The sequence below is a fragment of the Ambystoma mexicanum genome, chromosome 4p, assembly GCF_040938575.1.
Source record: "Ambystoma mexicanum isolate Mex_15411 chromosome 4p, UKY_AmexF1_1, whole genome shotgun sequence".
In the NCBI taxonomy this organism is placed as follows: Eukaryota; Metazoa; Chordata; class Amphibia; order Caudata; family Ambystomatidae; genus Ambystoma; species Ambystoma mexicanum.
In genome coordinates this window covers 984,413,938-984,436,037 of record NC_090927.1, presented here as the reverse complement: position 1 = coordinate 984,436,037, position 22,100 = coordinate 984,413,938, and the positions used below count along the sequence as shown (strand labels likewise).

The window sequence follows — 22,100 nt, the reverse complement described above, 5'->3', positions numbered from 1 at the left end:
GTCGACTGCTTTGACTCTCTTCTTCTCTCCATTCAAACACAGGCAATAGTGACATCTGTACTGGTGCAACCAGAAAACGTGCAAGTTCTGTGTGTTCTTTGTCTTTTCTAGTGCATCCCAATCCGCCGTGCCTCCCCAACGTGCCTCCTTCACTGGAAGTATGAAAAACCCCAAATGTGAGCCTAGAGTTCTCAACTAGATTGATGAAATTGCCACTTCTGAAACTTACTATGGGCTTTGATCTGAAGTCCTGTTATGGCAAATCCTGTGCTTTGAATGTTCTGGCTGTGGTCTAAAACATAAAATATCAAATATATGAACAACCTGGTGGCACCAGCGAGGAGGCGGCGTGGTCCTTTGCCTTGATTGTCCTTTGTGCTAAGCCAGTCCGATAGCACAGCGAGTACAGCGCTTAGCGCTCGCGTTGACATCTGTGCAGGACCTGCATCTCGGCAGGGCTAAACTCAGCCTTTTATCCTTTCCGAAGTCGATAAATGAGCACCACAAACCGTGGGCAATAATAAGCAGTGCTCAGATACCTGAGGGTTCCTAGTGCTATGTACATGCTAAATTATTATTATTATTAGATGGGCAGTTGTGGAACGAGAATTCCTGTTCCACCATTGTGACCCGGGCAAGTCCCTTTACCTCTCAATGCCTCTGTTCTCCCATCTGCCTTAGTCAAGAGTGCCTAGAAGCAGGCTAACCCCCAATATTAAGTGCTATATAATAAGTAACGAATGCTTACGTAGCATACTAAAGTTGACTCATTTTCTAGTTCTCTTCGCATTGTAAAAAATGGTTTATAGTGAAAATGTCGAAAACAAAAATGTCGAAAAAAAGAATGTTGAAAAAAAAAATGTAGAAGGTTTTTTTTTTTAATGGGGGGGTTTCCCAGCAACCCCTTGTTTATTTTTTATAGCTAAACCCAAAAAACATACAAATAAAAAAAACACATTCAATTATTTTTTTTCGACATTTTTTCTTTTTTCGACATTTTTGTTTTCGACTTTTTGCAGTCGACATTATAACTGCACACCGTAAAAAATATAGGAACATTTGAGGTGCAACAATTATGTTCATCTGTATTCAAATTGAGCTTCCTGCCAAAAGGGGGGGCCCCGGAGGGAACGCGCCAGTGTTTCCCCCAGGGTGATTTTGGGTGCTGCACAGGCCAGCGAGCTGGCCTGCGCATAGAGCGCTGTAGGGGATATTTAAGGGGCAGGGAAGGTTCTGGAGCAGGCAACGGTTAAGACAAGCGTTTGTTGCCGCCCTCCCACCCCTGTTTTTTGGGTAATGAAGTGGGGGGGGCAGACTTCATTTGACAGTTTTTTCCCCTATTTGGTAGGTCCAGGGCTTGAGAAGGATTAAAAGAGGGCAGAGGGACTGGTGGTTTTCATGTGACAGGCCAGGGCGTTAGATAGAGCGATTGTGATGTAGGTTCATTGCTGCTGATGTGGCAGGTCAGCCTGGCTTCAGGTCATAGGAAGAAGGAGATTGGTGTTGAGGGGAGTTTCGAGGGTAAGAAGTTTGCTTGTTGCCGGGGACATGGCCCTTTGGAGGAGGGGTGGGGAAGCACAATGGGGTACTAGTGCAGTAAAGGATGGGGTGGTGCTGTTTGCACGAACGGGCTACCCCAGGGGTACAAAGAGGGGGAACAGGTATTGAAGGAGGGGCTTGACCTCGGGGAGAAGATGAGAGAAAGCAGGAATGAAGGTTGAGAGGATTTTAAGGAGACGGAAGGGAGCAAGGGATAGGAAGGGGGGAATTTTAAATGCTTTAATTATTTAACTGTAGGGAAATGTAAATTGTTTATTTATTTAATTGTTTGGCAATTTGTTAAAACAGATATTTAGTCTATAAGACCAGGGAGCCAGGTTAGCGTTTTTGTGAGCTGTGGCCTGTCACATATAAGTGACCTTTTCCACTTAAAAGCAAGTATGGGTATTTTTGTGCAGTAAGCCCAAAATTGTGCATAATGGATGCTGCTGCATGGTTATGGCGTCCCGGAGAGTATCTTGCACAAGTGGTGAAGCGGAATGCTCTCTTTGTTGTGGATTTCTCAGTGAAACGTGCAGAGAGACAAGGGGCTAACAAAATGTATAACGTTGAATATGGATAATTTAGCAGGTCTTTGGCATATATTGGAAATATGCTCATTCCATCGCAAACCCTGCACTTCGTTCTGAGTCCTTGTTTGTAGCTACAATCAAGGCCTCAGCTAACATTTTGGGGTGGGAGGTCATTTTGCACTAAATGACTTACAATGCAAAACAAGGCAAGTTAATAGGTAAGAGGACAGGTAAAAGAAATTGCATCTTCTGTTTTCTCCAGTCTGCATGCCTGAACTGGCACACCAGGACTTTCCCCGGTGAGCCTCGGGGCCATAGCACCGCTTTTACTGGGGGAAGGATACATTAAATGGGGACATCATCCAGGCCAGCCTGATCCAGCATGGGTTGTTCGCTGGCTAGTGGCTGCTGCCTGTATGATTCTTACCGGGCCGTGGCTGACCTCACGCCTCACGTACGGGCACCGCCCCGTACGTGTCCTCGTGCGCTCGCATGCGCAGGTGCTGTTATGCAGCCCTGGCCGCCCATGCCTCTGAAAGGCTGCTAGTGCTTCGAACAGAGCTGACCAAATGTCATTCCTCCCGAGTCAGTCATGTGTTCGCTTTAATGGCTGTTTCCTTGGCAAGACTGCGGTAGTATTCTCAGGCCTCAAGAGTGGTGTTTCTAAAAGGGCAGTTGGGTTGGTGAATAGTCAGTCATATGTCAGTCTTCTAATTGCGGATGGGCTTTTGTGAAATCTCAGCTTATCCCCGCTTCCCTCTGCATGCAGGTGTGGATAGATGTGGGCACGTTGGTTTTCTTCTCCTATGCCATCCATCGGCCTCGGTGCCCTCACAGCGCGGCGCAGCTAAAAACGCTGCAACAACGACTGCTACAAGTAAGTGCCCATTGCCCTCACCCAGACCAGGTGCCAGTGTAGGTCGCAATCTTAAAGTTTGATACAAAATGAAACCTCGAAGATGGACGTTCAAAAAAAGCACATTATTGTCTAATTTTCATTGATATACCTGAATGTAAAAGTAAGTTTAACTAAAGAAACGGCCTAAGAAAATAATATTTTCAATGTTAAGTTTGGGGTGCTTCGGCCCTTCTTGGGGACTCATGTCCAGTCCTCCGTCCGCGTACTCATGCATGTGTTTTACTGTTGTAGGGGGGGGGGGTACAACCTGCTGCCCCATTCGTTTTTCGACCTGCAAACGCCTGCTCTCTTCATCCTGCCTATTTTTTTTTTTACTGTTCCAGTTTCTTAAACTTTTGACTTTTTAAATATATAGATTTTTCGAGTTTGGCACCAGATATCCCAGTAGTTCTGGAGTGCCCCACTAGCCCATGAACACAGCCTAGACGGGCCTCCGGGGAGGAGGAGGTCCAGAGTAGTTCACACTCAACTTGTTCACACCCAAAAATGGTCTTTTAAGTAGTTGCCAAATCCGATGAGATTATGGACCCCTAACGCATTGGAGTTCTATCTGACCAGGCTGAAGACGTATCCAGAACACAGCACATTGTAGGCCTTTGGGGAGCAGTGAGTGAAACCCCCACCCGGCCGGTCTCCTCAGCAGTCCATTATCAGGAATTATAGCCCTTGCAAGGGGCACAGTGTTAGGGAGAATTCTCTCTTTAGGCTGAATTTCCTAACCTAGTGAGTCCCCCAGCAGCTTTGCTGGATTTCTAGAGTTTGTTTTTTTTCTCCTTCCAAGAGTGAGACTCTTTTTCTCCCACTCTTGGACATGATTTATGGTGTTCCTTTGACTGTTAATGTGTTTTATGGGCTATGGGGTCCTTTACTCCATAGGGTCTCATGTGTTTTTACTATGTGGGTTACACAGCACCCTCCGTGCAGTGACACAGGGGTGTCGTAGTGACACCCCACCATAGACTCCATACCCTGGGACTGACTACTGTCTCCCAGGGCATGTAAAGTCACCATTGGCTTTACTAGTCCCAAATTATTAACAGAAACCAGTACAAACCATCATATTGTGGACGTACTGGTCGGGGCAATTCGATGGCCCCGGGGTCTGTTAGTCGAGGGGGCACGTCTCCGTCCCCCCTGATCGAGTTTTGGCTATTGGCAGTGGATACTACTTTTTTATATTCGACCGCGAATATATCCCTATGGGATTTTCCCATTGTTCGAGGCTACCAACTTTAATTATTTAATTCTCATAGCCTCGAACATACCGCCGGTTTATTTATTTAATATTAATTCGCCGGTTGGTATTTTTTGCCAGGACTCGATTCTAAAATGGCGTTTGTGTTCTCTTCTGTGACTCCAACCCAAGTCGAGCCCTTTGTTCCACTTTTTGGCGGGCTTCTCTACAGAAGCCTCCAAAAGTGGTGCCACTCTGTCTGGGTACCACAGGGGGTGTGGGAGGGGGTTTAGGCACCCTGGACTGAGTTACCTTGGTAACTCAAGTCGCACTCTTGTGTGATTGGCCCAAGTGGTGAGCCGGCCGGCTCACCACTTAGCATGTTTGATTGACAGCTAGGCTGAGTGAATGGGGGTATGCTGCATAAAAGCAGGGCTTTGGGGACTGGAACTTCAGAAGTTGCCACAGGACCTGAGAATCCGAAGAGGGAGAAGCTGAGCCGACCTACCACGACGACACCACCGGTGGAGCCCTGCGGAACCGACTCACCACTTCCCGACGACAGAGAAGATCTCCCGACTGGAGAGGCTTCTTCCCCTGACTGGTGGGCACAACCAGTTTACCTTCTTCTCTTCGCACCCCAGACCGGCTTGTGGTCGAATTGCCCATTCCAAGCACCCCGGCAATCCGATAGCCACTTACCACTGGACCGCGAATTAAAGGACCGCTCCTTTTACCTGAAAAAACTCCGCGGCTGGTTTCTTCCCTGGCAGTGCAACGGACTTGTGTCTTCCTCCCCGACGAGATCTTCTCTTCACCCGGATGAAGCACCGACTTGCATTCGCTGCCAGGAACAACTGCCCCCGCTGGAGTATTCTCACCACTTTAAGGTACCGTGTCCGCCAGGCCTCCCTTTCTAAAGATTACTACAAGGTAATAATAATCCCTTAACCTTCTGGACTGGGCTGGCCGCCTTGACCTTCTAACTGGTCCCTTTCTTTGGTCCAACTCCTTTTGAACCTTTTCAAGACTTTTGTGCACTGCAACCGTGTGACCTTGGACACATTTCGTTCTGATCCTCTTAAAGTGAATCCAGCCTACTGTGCTCTAACTTCACGGTTTTACTTTGCCTTCTTCTCTTGTTGTGTTTGTGTAAAAGTGTTGGGATCTGTTTCCAATTATACCCTGCTTTTCTCTCCCTTTCAAAACGAATTATTAGAGTGCCATCTGCGTTAAGTGCTCACCGCTGTCTGAAAATAAGTGGGGCTTTACTTAAGACTTGTCTAATATTCTTGTAAGGGAGTGTATATCTTTTAGTGACTGTGTTTTTGAACTGCTTAACATTAGTGCCTGTGTGTTTTACTAGATGTGGTTTTAAATAAATAATTATATCTCTTTTACACCAAGCTCTGGTCAGTGTTTACTTGTTCTATTGTGTTCTGTTGACCTATTGTGAATATTCTGCATACTGCCTAACTCTTCTTGAGGGAAGTCTGACTGCTCAGCCACAGCTACCAAGTGAATCTGTGTGGTACAGACTGCTACCAAGTGGGTATACTGCCAAACACCTGTTGTCTTAAATCTTTTGCAGTGGTCCCAGAGGGAACTGCACAGGTTTCTGCCTAACACTGGTGTACAGCGGTGGGATTTGAATTGAGTATACACTTTAGAGTGCTTGTTGAACACTTTAGGACAACTACCACAGAGCTTAGCACTAAAAAGCTGATTTTCTAACTATGTCTGCTATGGAGAGTTATACCCTAGAATCATTGTCTGCCAAAACTGCTGATTGCTTAAAAGTATTGTGTAGACATAAGAATCTCTCTGAAAAGGGCAAGAAAATGGAACTTATAGAAAGATTGTTAGAAAATCAAAGTCTGGGTGGTACAGAGGAATCTACCCCCCCAGCAAATGTAGAAAACAGTGATGGTATTGATCTGAATCAAAGTCTTGATAATGAGTCAGAAGAGGAAAGTGAACCTAATGAAGTTAGCCACTCTGAGCCTCTGTCTGCCTTACCTACTGTACCTACTGGGCCTATACCAGGTCCTACATGTAACCCTGCTTATTTTGAGCTTGAAAAAATGAAGCTTGAATTAGAGTACAAACGTTTTATTGCTCAATCTGAAAGAAACCAAGAGCTAGAGTTCAGAAGAATGAATGCCCAGGCTGAGCAGAAGCAAGCTGAGTTAAGACTCAGAGAAATAGAGCTTAATCATGAACTAGAAATGAAAAAGTTGTCTGTGGAAAATGCTTCTCTCTCCTCTGGTTCCTCTAGGAGTTCCAGTCCCAAAAGACCCCGGATGCCTAAGGAATTAATGGGTATGTATGAACCTAAGTTGGATGTGTTGGATTGGTTAAAAATGTTTGAGTATAATCATGGGCTCCAGGACATCACAGAGAATGAGTTACTTCCCTGGTTGTTCTCTAGGCTTCCCCCTGTTGCAACTGATGTGGTAATGGAGTTGGGGGAGGTGGATAAGAAGGATTATGAATGTGTGAAACTAGCTTTGATAGCTAGATTTGGGAAGACCCCTTCCCAGTACCTTAAGAGGTTTAGGGCCCTCAAAAAGCATGATGGTACCCCTTGGGCTACCTGGGTGAGTGAAAGTTTGAAAAACTTAGAGGGATGGATTAAGGGTTACAGAGTTAACACTTATGAAGGAATGAAGAATCTTGTAATGTTGGAGTCAATTTATGATGCCTGCTCTCCTGAGCTCAGACAGCACTTGGCTGATTCAAGGGAATTAGATTCCAGGAAGCTAGCTAAGGCTGCTGACTTGTGGGTTGCCAACAGGGCCACTCACAAGGATTCAGGGGTCAATCAGAAAAAGGATGAGGAAAAGCAGCCACAAAAGGGGAACCAAGAGATTTCCAATACCTCCCAAACCAAAAAGGGCCCCAAACAACAAAATAACCAGGATAAGCCCCAGGGTAAACCACAACAGGCTAGTGTACCTTCTGGTCACAAACCAGAAGGAGGTCAGGCCCAGCCACCCTTTCAGAGAGCATTTGGAACATGCTATCTCTGTGGGGCAACTAACCACATCAAAGGAGATCCCAGATGTAAGGGTTAACCTGCAGGGATCAGCACAGTCTCCTTAGCCTTCACTCCTGAGGAGGAAGTCCAAATGGCTAGTGCTCACTTTGAAGTCTTTGCTGAAGAACCTTTGGGTCTTCAAGCAAGTGTAACAGTAGAGTCCATGGGTCTGGTTAGTGATCAGAATAGGAGTGTGTACAACTCCATACCAGAAAACTCTAAAGTTTATTATATGGACAGTGTTCTTGTCAATGGCCAGGATACTCCTGCCAGGCGAGACTCTGGGGCCAGCAGAACAGTAGTGGATGAAAGCTTTTTCAGGCCTGATGATGTTGCTAAGGCACCCAAGGGTCCCACTAAGATGTCTGGAGGCCCTGTCCAAATGGTTCCAATTCTACCAGCCCTCATTCAGTGTAATGACATGACAGTGTTGATTCCTGTCAGTGTTCAGACTGAGGTCCCTGGGAGAGTCCTGTTGGTGAATGATCTAAGAACTCTAGGAGTAGTATCCAGTACCTCCAGGCCTCCCAGTATGGAGACCCAGAACCAAACCAAATTGGCTAGAGAGGCCACCTTAAGGAACCACTCTAAGTCTGTGGGAACCTCTACTGAGACCCCCACTACAAGCCCTGGTGTTGGTAAGTTGACCTCTAACCCAGGCACATTTCAGGCTAACATGTTAGGGAAATGGGAGTCCCAACCAAGCTCCATCATTGTTCCCCCAGTTATAGAGTCTGTGACTCCCCCTGCTTCTGAGGAAGAGGTGGATAGACCTACTGGAACCCTAACTAGGCCTAAGAGAACTGGTATTTCTCAGTGCTGGTGGAAAACTTGAAAAGAAAAGTCTAAGGCCAAAAACCTTCAGACTGTTGGACCTTCCACAGAAGACTCCAACCCAATTCCTAGACTTAAGGGGGAAACTCCTAAAGTAGGTAAAGGTAGATCTAAGAGGAGGGAGAAGCATGTACCTTGCTTATCTCCATCCCCTCTGACCAAGAGGCCTAAACCCCAACCTTCTCCCAACAGAGAGGTGGTGAGGACCTCTGGAGGCCCCTCTAGATCTAAGGGAATCCTTTATAAGGACCCCTTGAAAAAGCCTAACACAGGTTCAGAAGTTGTGACCACTTCTGAGGGACTGGTCAACCAGATCCCCTATAACTTTAAAAAGACGGATGTTCCTCAAAGGGTTTGTAGGTCATATAGCTTACAAAGGAAAACCTTTGCTTTGACCATAGAACATAGGTCAGGGTGTCACCACCAAAATGCTGATGGTCTCTCTAGGATGTATGTCATCGACTAGAGGTATGAGATTCATCCAGAAGTGGATTAAATCCTCCTGTCCCTTAGTCTGGGGGCGGGCGAGTGTTAGGGAGAATTCTCTCTTTAGGCTGAATTTCCTAACCTAGTGAGTTCCCCAGCAGCTTTGCTGGATTTCTGGAGTTTGTTTTTTTCTCCTGCCAAGAGTGAGACTCTTTTTCTCCCACTCTTGGACATGATTTATGGTGTTCCTTTGACTGTTAATGTGTTTTATGGGCTATGGGGTCCTTTACTCCATCGGGTCTCATGTGTTTTTACTATGTGTGTTACACAGCACCCTCCGTGCAGTGACACAGGGGTGTCGTAGTGACACCCCACCATAGACTCCATACCCTGGGACTGACTACTGTCTCCCAGGGCATGTAAAGTCACCATTGGCTTTACTAGTCCCAAATTATTAACAGAAACCGGTACAAACCATCATATTGTGGACGTACTGGTCGGGGCAATTCGATTGCCCCGGGGTCTGTTAGTCGAGGGGGCACGTCTCCGTCCCCCCTGATCGAGTTTTGGCTGGTGGCAGTGGACACTACTTTTTTATGTTCGACCGCGAATATATCCGTATGGGATTTTCCCATTGTTCGAGGCTACCAACTTTAATTATTTAATTCTCATAGCCTCGAACATACCGCCGGTTTAGTTATTTAATATTAATTCGCTGGTTGGTATTTTTTGACAGGACTCGATTCTAAAATGGCGTCTGTGTTCTCTTCTGTGACTCCAACCCAAGTCGAGCCCTTTGTTCCACTTTTTGGCGGGCTTCTCCACAGAAGCCTCCAAAAGTGGTGCCACTCTGTCTGGGTACCACAGGGGGTGTGGGAGGGGGTTTAGGCACCCTGGACTGAGTTACCTTGGTAACTCAAGTCGCACTCTTGTGTGATTGGCCCAAGTGGTGAGCCGGCCGGCTCACCATTTAGCATGTTTGATTGACAGCTAGGCTGAGTGAATGGGGGTATGCTGCATAAAAGCAGGGCTTTGGGGACTGGAACTTCAGAAGTCGCCACAGGACCTGAGAATCCGACGAGGGAGAAGCTGAGCCGACCTACCACGACGACACCACCGGTGGAGCCCTGCGGAACCAACTCACCACTTCCCGACGACAGAGAAGATCTCCCGGCTGGAGAGGCTTCTTCCCCTGACCGGTGGGCACAACCAGTTTACCTTCTTCTCTTCGCACCCCAGACCGGCTTGTGGCCGAATTGCTCGTGCCAAGCACCCCGGCAACCGGATAGCCACTTACCACTGGACCGTGAATTAAAGGACCACTCCTTTTACCTGAGAAACTCTGCGGCTGGTTTCTTCCCTGGCAGTGCAACGGACTCCTGTCTTCCTCCCCGACGAGATCTTCTCTTCCCCCGGACAAAGCACTGACTTGCATCCGCTGCCAGGAACAACTGCCCCCGCTGGAGTATTCTCACCACTTTAAGGTACCGTGTCCGCCAGGCCTCCCTTTCTAAAGATTGCTACAAGGTAATAATAATCCCTTAACCTTCTGGACTGGGCTGGCCGCCTTGACCTTCTAACTGGTCCCTTTCTTTGGTCCAACTCTTTTTGAACCTTTTCAAGGCTTTTGTGCACTGCAACCGTGTGACCTTGGACACATTTCGTTCAGATCCTCTTAAAGTGGATCCAGCCTACTGTACTCTAACTTCACGGTTTTACTTTGCCTTCTTCTCTTGTTGTGTTTGTGTAAAAGTGTTGGGATCTGTTTCAAATTATACCCTGCTTTTCTCTCCCTTTCAAAACGAATTATTAGAGTGCCATCTGCGTTAAGCGCTCACTGCTGTCTGAAAATAAGTGGGGCTTTACTTAAGACTTGTCTAATATCCTTTTAAGGGAGTGTATATCTTTTAGTGACCGTGTTTTTGAACTGCTTAACATTAGTGCCTGTGTGTTTTACTAGATGTGGTTTTAAATAAATAATTATATCTCTTTTACACCAAGCTCTGGTCAGTGTTTACTTGTTCTATTGTGTTCTCTTGACCTATTGTGAATACTCTGCATACTGCCTAACTCTTCTTGAGGGAAGTCTGACTGCTCAGCCACAGCTACCAAGTGAATCTGTGTGGTACAGACTGCTACCAAGTGGGTTTACTGCCAAACACCTGTAGTCTTAAATCTTTTGCAGTGGTCCCAGAGGGAACTGCACAGGTTTCTGCCTAACACACAGCCAAAGCAGGCGAGATGCCACGTTTCATTGATGAACACCCACTTGTTATTTTCAGTGATTTTAAGCACGGATAATAAAGCTGCACCACATGCTAACTGTTGGGCAGGGGGCAGCCGCCAGAGACACGTATGGGTGTGATGCAGTACCCAGGGGCCTAATCTCCCAATTGGTTGGACGGGGTAAGGAACATGATAAAAAAGTTGAGGGTGCACTCTCTCTGGGAAGATCCCACATCAATCTGCCCCTCATCCAAGAAGGCAGTAAAAGATGCCATGACAGTTTGGGACATGAATTTAAGATGAGATCTTTGCGCAAAGGGTGGGGCATAGAATTGTACATGCACTAAACTGAACACTTTTTAAAAAACAAAATTTCTCTATAGCGAATTTCGATTGGGGATTTTAGCATTGGGTAAGTTCAGTGCATTATGGGAACGCGATAATGGCAATTGCTGCCCTTTTTATTCCGGGGTTAAACATCCATCCTGTTTCTATTCAGGTGCCCAGTATACGAACTTCCCAGACACCAAAAGCTGAAACTAAGCTAGTTATCTCAAAGAGGCATTAAAAAGCTAGACCCTGCACTTGCACGTTGTAGAGTCATCTGTTCCTATTGAGTTACAAGTGCCGTAATAAGTAGGAAGAATAGCTCAGGGGCAACACGTTTGTCTTGGAAGCAAAGCAACGTGGCACAACACAGGCTCGAATCCCGAGCCTGCGCTTAGAAACCACTTATTATGGTATTAAGCACGTTATAAACGAACAAAAAAATCTATCATGACAGGTGCGAACGAAGTTCGTGCAGAAGGCAGGAAGTATTTTTAGTCTAATTTATTCCAGGAGGATGTACTGGGTTGATGGAATGATTCGCCTGTATTATGTATTTGGTCTACTAACAGGTTTGCTGCAGGATAATTATACCTTTTGCCTTCTGTAACTAATATATTTCATGTAATGTGTATGTTGTGCTTTTATGGAGCCTCTCCGAAATTAATCTGAAATGACTAATAATAATAATTAATGATAACAGTCATCATTCATATATTGGACATAACAAAGATGGCCAGTGGCTTACTCCAGTGGCAACTTCTTTTAACGTAAGTTCCCATGATGTCCGTAGGTATGAAAACGGGATGTATATATCACTGGAAGTGACGTATGCATGAGCAAAATAGGGGGTGCTGGACATCTGTTCTCACAGTAGACCTCGCAAACGTAGACGCAACCGTTGTTCTGATGTCTTCACCGCTTGCTATGTGCTTTCCAACCAAACCTTCGACCCAGGGCGCAGGGCCAGAACTGATACCACCCCACCCTGAAACACTTCACCATTTGAAATAGCTGTGCTGCCTCTCAGGGAGGTCCTCCGTCCCCTATCAGAGAGGGGGTGCAAGTTTGGTAGTAGTAGGCCGCAGGGATGGACTGCCCTATGGGGAGTTCTGGAGATGTGATTGACCTCCGCACCCTGAGCCTCTTTTGTGTGGTATTCTATTTTATTTCCAAATGTTCTCATGGGAAAAGGGTTGGGCTTGCTGAAAATGTGTAATATGGGGCCACTTTGAAAATTATTTCCAGGGCCTCTTTTGGTATCCTGTCCACCCCTGCAAATCTGAGATAAAGCATAAGGCAGAGCAGCCCATTGGCTGGTCCTAAACCAGGCACAACGATAGGAGGGAGTGACTGAAAAACGTGCAAGGGTAAAAAAAAAAAAGGTGACCTTCAGAAAATGTACAAAATATGCCATAGGCTCCACAACTGGAAGCCACATGTAAAATCTGTGGGAGATGTTTCATTCTAGCTCCTATTATTTGATGTTTTCTGACTTGTTCTGGACCTAAAACCATCCAAAACATGGTCTTAACAGAGTGATTGACTAAAGTAGACCCTATTCTGTGTCTCATTCTGTGCTTCTCACTAGCACAACCAGTTACAAATCAATGATTATTGGTAATAATAATTTGTGTTATTATATAGTGCTTCATGCTGGAGTCTCACCACTTCTAAGTGTTGTAACAACAGGTGTTATTAATCAATTCAATCATGCTCAGTTTATAAAGGGCTGAGTTGCCATGCTGTGGGATTCAAAAGAACAAGGTGCCCGTTGACCCCATGTCAGAGGTGAGCACTTAACTTGTGAGCTCTCCATCCGGAATCTAGTAGTTTGTTTCAACATATAGCCGCATCTCATTATTTAGCTGTGTCCTGGGTCCAGAGACACTTTTCTTATCAACACATACAGATTTCCCGAATTCATGTATTTTGTGCTTAATTGGCAAATGGGGTTTTGTAACAATCAAATTTTAGCTTTTTCCTGGGTCCAGACACTTTTCTTATCACCAAAACACAGCATTCTATTTCCTATATACTCTGCAAATTAAGCGGAGACTGCAGGTGTTTCCTGTGCCAGCCTTCCGTCTGTTGGGGTTAGTTGATAAACAAATGTCCTTGTGTATTTCTCTGGGTGTGTTTACAGAGCTGTCGCATAACAGCCGGTATACCGGTGAGCTAAATATAAACACCTGTCTGTGTTTCCTGTTGCCAGCACGAGCCTTGGTGAGAGTTATCTAAATTGCTGTGATTCCTGGCTTTCCATTGTGTATTAATCATCTGTTGTTAAGCAGTACAAAACCCCCATCCCACAGCCGTTCCCCCGTCACACCCTGTTTGCTGGGAATTGTGTACAGGCTCTGGGAAACAGTGTTTATTTACAACGTGAACTGTTTTTCGCATTATTTAAAAAGAAAACGGCTTGTCAAAACCAGTAGCTTGAACTTTTGTGCAGACTCTGGTAAGTACACTTTACTTACTTATAAAGCAAACTGCTTTTCATTATTTACACTCTGTATCAAAATCAGTTCATATAACATTGATATCCATTTTTATATCAAAATTGATATCCATTTTTTATATCAACATTTTGGGGGGAACTTTATATAAAAATGGTATATTCATTTTATATACAAAATATTAATTTCTATATAAATCTCTATACCAAAAAAGACGTTTTGGCATCAAGAAAATATTATTTTTATATTAATTTGTATATACATTTTTATACCGAAACATACATTTTTATATTAATTATTAGATACATTTTTATATTATATGGTACCATCTTTATATAGATTTTATAAAATGTATATTCACTTTATATCAAAACTGATATAAATTATACACACGTCATATCAAATCTACATTTGATATAAAATTGATATACAAAATGTTTGATATCATTTTGATATCAAATGTATATTAAGTTTATATCCAAGCATATCAAAAGGAGGAGGGACTAAGGCCCGATACAGGGGCGTGCCCACTTGTCAACATTTTGATGGAGACAAAAGAGGGCCCGTCTACTCATAGAAGCATTATTCAAGCGAGACGGCACAGCAATTCCACCATGCATGGAAGTGAGATTATTAGATAAGTTATAATGCAAACTTTCATACACCCAAAGAATTATGTGAAATTAAGAAAGTGTATGTGCCATAATGGCTTGGTAAACCTCAAAGCCCCAGCCCCAGCCTTTGCAACCCCAGCAAGCAAGCAGAATAGTGTGCCCGATAAATGGGGATGCATCTGGAACCCCAGGACTTGCAAACCCTCTACATATGATTGCAAGTCTGCCCCGAAATCAGTAGACCCACATATTGTCCCCTGAGCATAACAGAAAACTGGCATACAATTGTGGCATCATTTATAGCAATAAGCACAGCAAATCTGTATGTGATAAGCAATGTTTGTCAGTATGGAGGAAGGAAGGAGCAAGACAATCTCCATGCTCCGTCAACATGCCGCAACTTTGTCAACATGATGGGCTGACCATAGTCACTTCTACACTCTCCTACCTGGTGGTGCTTGGCTGACCCTTATTGTCATCTGTGCAGGCAGCCCTCTCCTGGTGTTCTGCTCAACGTGGTTCAGCCTGCCCACCTGCATTGTCAGCCTCCCACCCCTTGTCTGCTGTGAACCTGAAGCTGTATTACTGACTTCTGGGGTAAAGCCCTGACAAAGTCCTGGACAAGTCACTACTGGCTGCAGCTGTCTGCTGCGGTTCAAGGCACCTCCTTCTATGGCTTTTCTACCTGCTGGGACTTACCTGCAGCCATGCCTCTAACTTCATCTCATTATTCTTCGGTTCTTCGCTCACTTCGCCCATTTAACTTCTTTCCTCCCTCTGCTTTGTCCAAATCCACTAACCTCCCTCAGTCACACATCGAAGAAGGGTTTACACGATTGTGGGCCTTTCCATATGTATCACAATATTCCCTTGTTGCATTTTTTCTGATTGTTTGTGTGTTCTACTCTTTGCTCCAGCACTTCTATTCAATGTACCAGAACCTACTCTTGTGCACTGTTCCTCTCGGTCCCCATCTCCTCTGACTCGTGTTCAAAATCATTCTAGTCTACCATATCAGCCTATTTCACCTCACTAGGACCCTACCATCTCTATTGCATTCCGGAACGCACACAAAATCTGCAATAAAACACATTGTATTCTGGTTTTGTTTCTTCGCCAACACCTACAGGATCTCTGTTTCATTGAAACTTGGCATTCCCACTCTAACATTGCCTCTGTCGCTGCTCTGTCTACTTGTCTTTCCAAATGAACTAATTTCCCCCAACCCACTGGTCGTGGTGGTGGTACTGGATTCTTTTGCATTCTTCATGGTCTTTTTCTTCTCAGTGTTTCTATTTGTCACCCTTTCTTCATTTGAATACCATTTAAAGTATTTTAGGGTTCGAATCCCTGTAAATTCTCTTGTTATTTATCACCCTGATGGACCTCTTGCATCTTTTTATAAGCACATTGATGTCCTCCTTTTGTTTTTACTTCCGTCTACTCTGCCGACGATGTTACTCAGTGATTTCAATCTTCATCTTGCTTCGGTTCAATAATTTTGTTTGCCAATCATTGACTCTTACCATCTGTTTCAATTGTCTACTCATCTGTCTCACTTGTTTTCTCTGCTGTTCCCTCCTATTCCTGTGTTGCTGCTATTCCACTACCCTCTTCTGATCATTTCTTAATTTCCTTCTCCCTCTCCTTTCCTGAACCTATACTTCCTCCTTCTTTTTCAACCTTTTTTTGCTGAGATCTTGGTGCTTTCAATTCATCTACATTTACTTCCTGACTTAGTTCTGCTCATCCTCCTATTACCCACTTCTCGTTGTTTTCCGTAGATAATGCATTGTTTACCTTCTGGTCTTCACTCTAATCTTGAACAGCTTTTCCCCCACCCCCTTTACACCTCCTGTAGGCCTTCTCAAACATGGCTCACAGCTACTCTTCATCTCCTTCCGTCTATTCTCCATCGCAATGAGCACCAATGGAAAACATACAATTCCTCTCTCGATCCAGTGTCTCTTTCTTTTTTTCACACTCTTTATGACAATATCACAACTCACTCTTACTGTGAAACAACATTACTATTCTCTTCTCATTAAGCTCTCTTCTCATACTCAAAGATTACTTCCAGTAGTCATCTTCTACTAATATTGTTTCATTGTCCTCCCATTCTCCTGATGATTTCACTTCATACTTCACTATTAATGTAACTACTCTCTGTGCTACTTGTTTGGCTTCTTTGGAAACTCCAGCACTCTCCCCCTGTTCCTCATTTCTATATCTTCCTTTTCCTTGCTCACTTACAAAGACACAACCATTTTCATTACCCGTGCCAATTGAACAGTTGCAACTACTAATCCTATACCTTCTTTGCTCATTCCCCAGGTGTTTCCCCTCTGAATTCCCAGCCTTACTTTCTTGTTCAACAATGTATAATGAGTCTAAACATGGGTGTTAGTGACACCCACTGGGTAAGTGTTTTCATTTACTTTGAGTGTTGACAAATCAGATAGAGGATTCCTGACAAAGCCCTGTCTCAAGGGACATTTCTGAACCCTGCCAGGTCGAGCAGTGGCTAGTTCTGGCCCACTCAAGGCCCTGAAGGCCTGGTTGGTCGGTCTGTTTCCCACCGTAAATTTGATGCTCCTGATTGTTGAATGTCTAATGATTTCACCTCCTCCTCAGTTGTAGGCCCCTTTCCTTCACTTAAGTTCAGGTGATGTGTATATTCTAATAAGCTTATTCAGCTCTCGCCCTGGCCCCAACGGCCTGAGGTTTTAACTAGCATGTTTGCCATTTTGGGGTCAGGCATATGTGTCAAGGTGGTGGGGCATTCCACAGTTTCTGCTAGCAGTGCTGCAAATTCGTTCTTTTATACTTAGGCAGTGTCTGCACATGCAGCAGGTATGCTGAGTTTGTGTCTGTTTCTCTTTGACTGTGTATATTCAGTTGCCTCCGTTTCATGGTTCATGCACGGCCTTGCACATCAGAGATGTGCTAGTCAATAAGCCCCTCTCCATTAGCGCATCCATGGTTGGAGCCCACTGCTCTTAGCATTTGTCCTGCATAGTTTCTGCTGCTCAGAGTAAACCTTTCCTGGGTCGGATTGACTTGGGGTGCCTTTCCCCTTTCCTCATTTTCCTCGCATGAAATCAGCAATGGGCGTTCCTCCTCACTCCAGATGAAAGGTTTGTCCCATTGGGTGGCATTAGGGATCATACTTGTCATGGGTAACTGTGGGGCATGCAATATGCTGCCAGAGGGAGTACTAGGGACCTCCGGGGGATTCCACATATACTACCTCCAGGGGTTCTATTGCATAACTGGCGGCTTCCACCCCCCCCCGCCCGAGTATCCCAGTCCCCCTGAAAGGTGACTGTCACAACAGTCGAAGCAGAAGTTCCTAAGTTTGGCACTAGTAATGGTTGGTCTCTTGATGGCTTCGCCATTTGTATACATCTTCTTTGTAACCTATTTGTAAACATTGTCCCTACTTGGGCTGCCCTTCATAATGGGTATGGCCTTCAAACTCTGAAACAGGAGGCAATGTCAGAGCAGGAGGGGAATTCAGTCCAACTTTACACAACATAACAGGAAACCATGAATTCTCAGTACATGAAAGATTCAATAACATACTCAAATACATTGCTTAAGAAAATTCTAATGATTCAACTAAATTCGTCCAAGTTACTTCTTCATTTTTTTCTCGAATGCTTTGTGCTCTGAGTTTTCTTAATCTTTCTCATTGGGCCTGGTTCGGAAGTTGAAGAAATTCATAAATGTATCTTACAATATTGCATGCACGTCCTCTCTAACTTTAAGATGTCCTACATCTTTCCAAGAGGACATCTAAGGGTTTAATCAAAAAGAATGCACTTCTTTAATTGAAATCAAGGACAATGTCTCCAGAAAATGCCCAAAACACAAGATGCCTGCATTTCAAATGTATGCAAGAACAAGAAATACCCTTCTCAATCCATACCTGCCAAACAGTCTTGATACGGTTGATCTTTCTTGCTAAACTCAGCATTTGTTAGTTACTGCCGGTCCAGCACAGAGCTTATTTGACATCATATCCTTCTAGCTAACATTTTCATTGGAGGATCTTCTCTTTTTTCCCATTAACTGTGTTGCAGGGTGGAAGCCAGACTTTCTGTCAATTTCAAGCATCCCAGTCCAATGTGTTCTCATTACGTAGCAAAAGGTAAGCATGTGTGTCCGGTACTTGAGCTACTCGTACATGTGCACAGCGTTAAAGAAGAACCCAAACAGGAAATTCATGTGATAGAACATGTGTGGCTCAGCAGGACAGCACATTAGGGGCATGTAGGATCATATGGAGAGGCATACATCTAGAGCCCAGGTTTGCAGGTCACTTGTGTGGTTTTGGGGGGATGCAGAGCAGAAGCTTTCTCTTAACTGGCACTGTTATGCTTCCCTCCCACTGCTTTAGTGGTTTGTTGTGATCTCTGCCTCATATTGCGTCAGATCTTCAAATGTTTCAGAAGTCTCAAGTCTCAGGCGACATGCACACGGTATCCTACACTTATAAAAGGAATGACTCGTGTTATTAATTTTTCAAAGCTACAACCGCTTTGTAACACATACAATGCACTGTTTTGCTGATATTAGACGCAGTTGCGTGCAACGTCAGCTCTATCCTTCCTGAGTGCCAACCCTCTATTTTGATTTGGACTTACCTTTCACGGTGCAGATCCACGCAGGCATCAGGATGGCGTTTAGGACACAGTGCAGTGGCAATGCTAGTTCCAGGGGGACGCATCCTTTGCCATAGGCTATCCTTAAAAGACTGCTTGTCCCATAGCTCTCTACTAGACAACACATAGGTACCACGTTGTCAACTATGGATCTGTAAACAATGCTACAACACAGTCTCTTTTCCACAGGAAGTTGCTTCAAGTGTAGCCTGCTTTTTAACTTGCTACTGCTTTTGTCACTATCAGTGACCCAGCCTGCTTTTGGATTTTTCGGACCGATAGATGGTGTTTGACCATTGGTTCTCCCTTGAACTAGTAATTTTGCATGATTTTGTTTCCTCCTCTGTTTCGGTCCATTTGCTTGGCTTCAGCTGGATTTTCCTTTGGCTTATTTGTCTTTCATGGTTCCTCTGTTGTTGGCAGATTGTCAACAGGAATGGACTGGGAACCAAAAGAGGCCCTGGAGATCATTTCAATGTGGCCCCCAGTTACACATTTTCAGCAAGCCCAACCCCTTTCCTATGGGAACATTTGGAAACACCACACAAAAGAGGCCCAGGGTGCAGAGGCTACCGGGTAATCTCCAGAACTCTCTTTGTGACCAGTCCACGCCAGATTGTCAACGTCTGTGTTGCAACTAACCTTCTTTGGACTGGTCTCTGGTACCCGCTCAGTCTTTTTGGCCTTCGCGAAGTAGAGTCCGATACACTCCCTGGATTTCCCTCTTCATGGTCCTGGGTTTCAATCATTCTCTACACACTTTTTTCCTGATCCCCGGTTTGACCTGCTCTCTAGTGTTGAATGTATCACTATGGGCCCCCGCAGTCCAGACCTAAGGGTTGTGCTGCTTCACAATTGCTGTTTTAGCATTGTGCACACACCATCCATGGGTTGAAGTGAATCGAAGATCACGCTGTAGGCCAGGGGTGTTGCTAGATCTGGAAGAGATCAGGGGCAAAGCTAATGTCGGGACTGGCAAGATTCGGGGCTAGCTATAGCCTCTTGGTTGTAGTGCCTGAGCTTCTATCCGGGGCTACAACCAAAAGACTCGGGGCTTTAGCCCCCTTTCCCCCACCCAGCAACGCCTCTGCTGTAGACTCAGATGTCAAATGTTGCTAAAGTGGCATCGCGGACACACGTCGGCTTAGATGTTTTGTTCTCATACATTGGTCTTCCATATAGACCTTTACAAATTAGGAAGATAGAAGATTGTATCTTTGGTAGTATGTTAACCGAGTGATACAATCACTGGGAAACACATGTTGTCAAGGCTTGCATTACGATTTGCCAGAGCTCCGAGACCCTCCATCCAGGAAAGCATCATTCACTTTCAGTGCTAATGAAATTGGGAGAGCTAATGCGGGGCTTAATGCCGTAATGAAACTTAATCCTTCAAGGCAACCTGGTATCATTTTTCATTAATGGGAAACTCACACTTTCATTACTGCCCGTCGTCGCTGCCTTCGAAATCCCCCTCGCTATGCAATGCAAATGAGCTGAAGATATCCATCGCTGCTAGGCGCAGAGCTCGAAACGGAAGCCCCAGTACAAAGGCCTACAGACGCCTTATTCCTCACCTCCAGCGCCCGCCCATGACAGACACTGTCCAGAGCCATTCACGGGCCACGCAGACCGGAAATGAGGCCTCGCAGAGCCGGCAACATGAATTATTAATGCGCAGAGCCGCGCAGCTTTCAGGCATACAGTATCTCGCAGCAGTCTGATTCTTTTTAGCTGCGAAGCATTTGCAAAAACGATATATCATTATTTTAATATCTTTTGCTTAAGGACCGATATGCCTAAATATACATTCAAAGAAATAATCAGGAGGGGACATTAAGTGAAAGGGGGTGGGTGGGTGGGTGGGTAGGTCCTATACGCCCGCTTGATGTATTTGCACCGTATATTTTCTTTTAAATCTATTGAATCATATTTTTAGAGCACTTTGGCATTTAATCTAATTTCTTTTTTTAAAAACAGGCCTGGTGCAAATTTAAATTACTCAGTAATTACACTGTTGCTCCTTTTAGGCGTCTCTGAATTGAAATCCCATTATTTCTCCTAGAACATGATGAAAGTTCCTTTGTCTCCCGCCACAAAAAAAAAACACAGTTTTCAGGGCAATGCGAGCAAGAGAGAAAGTGGATTTGAGTGAAAAAATATGATGTTACGAAATTGATTTTGATTTAATAGCCTGGAGCAGACGGGGAGCGCGGCACGTCCGCGTGCCGAATAGATAGATTTTTTAATGGATTTTGATGCGTTGCTGCACCTGCCCCTCCTTGCGGAGAACAAGGACCTGCGCGCGCTTTCTCTTGTTGAAATGAGCACTGGAGTTCCGGTCTCGGTAGAGACACTGCTTTGCTACTTTCCAAAGAAAGCAAAATGGACACTGGCTAAGCAAAGAGCCAGCAATATGGCGACTTTGGGCATTGTTTTACTGCAAAGTCCCATTTAAAGATATGGGAACTACATGAAAGCATTTTATATAATATTACCACATGGGTAATACACTTGAGATACAACATATGGTAAATATCTCTGATCAGAAAGTACCTACAGCCTGCAAAACACCTTGGGCCTCATTCCGAGTTTGGTGGTAATTTGGCTGTGAATCCACCGAATGACCCCCCCACTTGATTACCGTTACCGCCATGTGGTCCTGTGGGGCTACCACAGGATTACAGGAGCTGGTAATTCCCCATGTTTGGAGTCCATAGGACTCCATGGGGATTTTTTGAGGATTTACTGGCAGTAGATTTACCGCACAGTAAATCCACCTGTTTTTGGAGGTAGAGTGGCGGATTCGCCTCCAGATTTTTGCTGGAGGTAATTCCCCCCCCTTCTCCTCCAAGTTACAATTCAATGGAATTACCACAACCTTTTTCCCGCACCACTGAACCCATGCTGCCCATATGCATTTCCCACAAATGTACCTATGCATGAAAACAAGCATACATTAATACCTCTGGCTTTAAAAAGTTCACAGGAGCCGATAATTGGCAAGAAACAGATGTGAGACAAGTGATGCTACTGATTCCTATTGTGTTTGTGCACGTGTCTTAGGGGCCCTAGTAACACAGGGCAGTGTTTTTTCCATTAATGACGCGGACTTATACATTTTGCATGAATTCCAATAAGAAGCGTTTAACATTGGTTCAGATGGTGTCCTTTAGCAGAAGTCAACACCCTTTTAGTTTTGGCTCATGGAGATGAGCCTAGCCACCTACATAAATTCAATGATATTGATTGCATTTGGGGGTCTTGTTACTTTTTCTGGTATTTGTAGAGCAATACATATACACCACTAGCATGTCCAGCTGCACATTTGCTTCATTATTT

At 44.8% G+C, this 22,100-nt stretch overlaps 1 protein-coding gene across 5 annotated transcripts in view; it reads right to left on the bottom strand.

Moving 5' to 3' along the window:
* The window catches only part of SCML4 (Scm polycomb group protein like 4), a 752,090-nt gene that overhangs the window by 359,200 nt on the left and 370,790 nt on the right, over nucleotides 1-22,100 (bottom strand). The window contains exon 1 of one of the 5 annotated variants that reach the window (XM_069606560.1): nucleotides 20,193-20,308. The exons of the other annotated variants lie outside the window; for them this stretch is intronic. The gene's annotated coding sequence lies outside the window, so the exon portion shown is untranslated. Of the gene's footprint in view, nucleotides 1-20,192; nucleotides 20,309-22,100 lie in introns of those variants that run through there. 5 annotated transcript variants of the gene reach the window in all.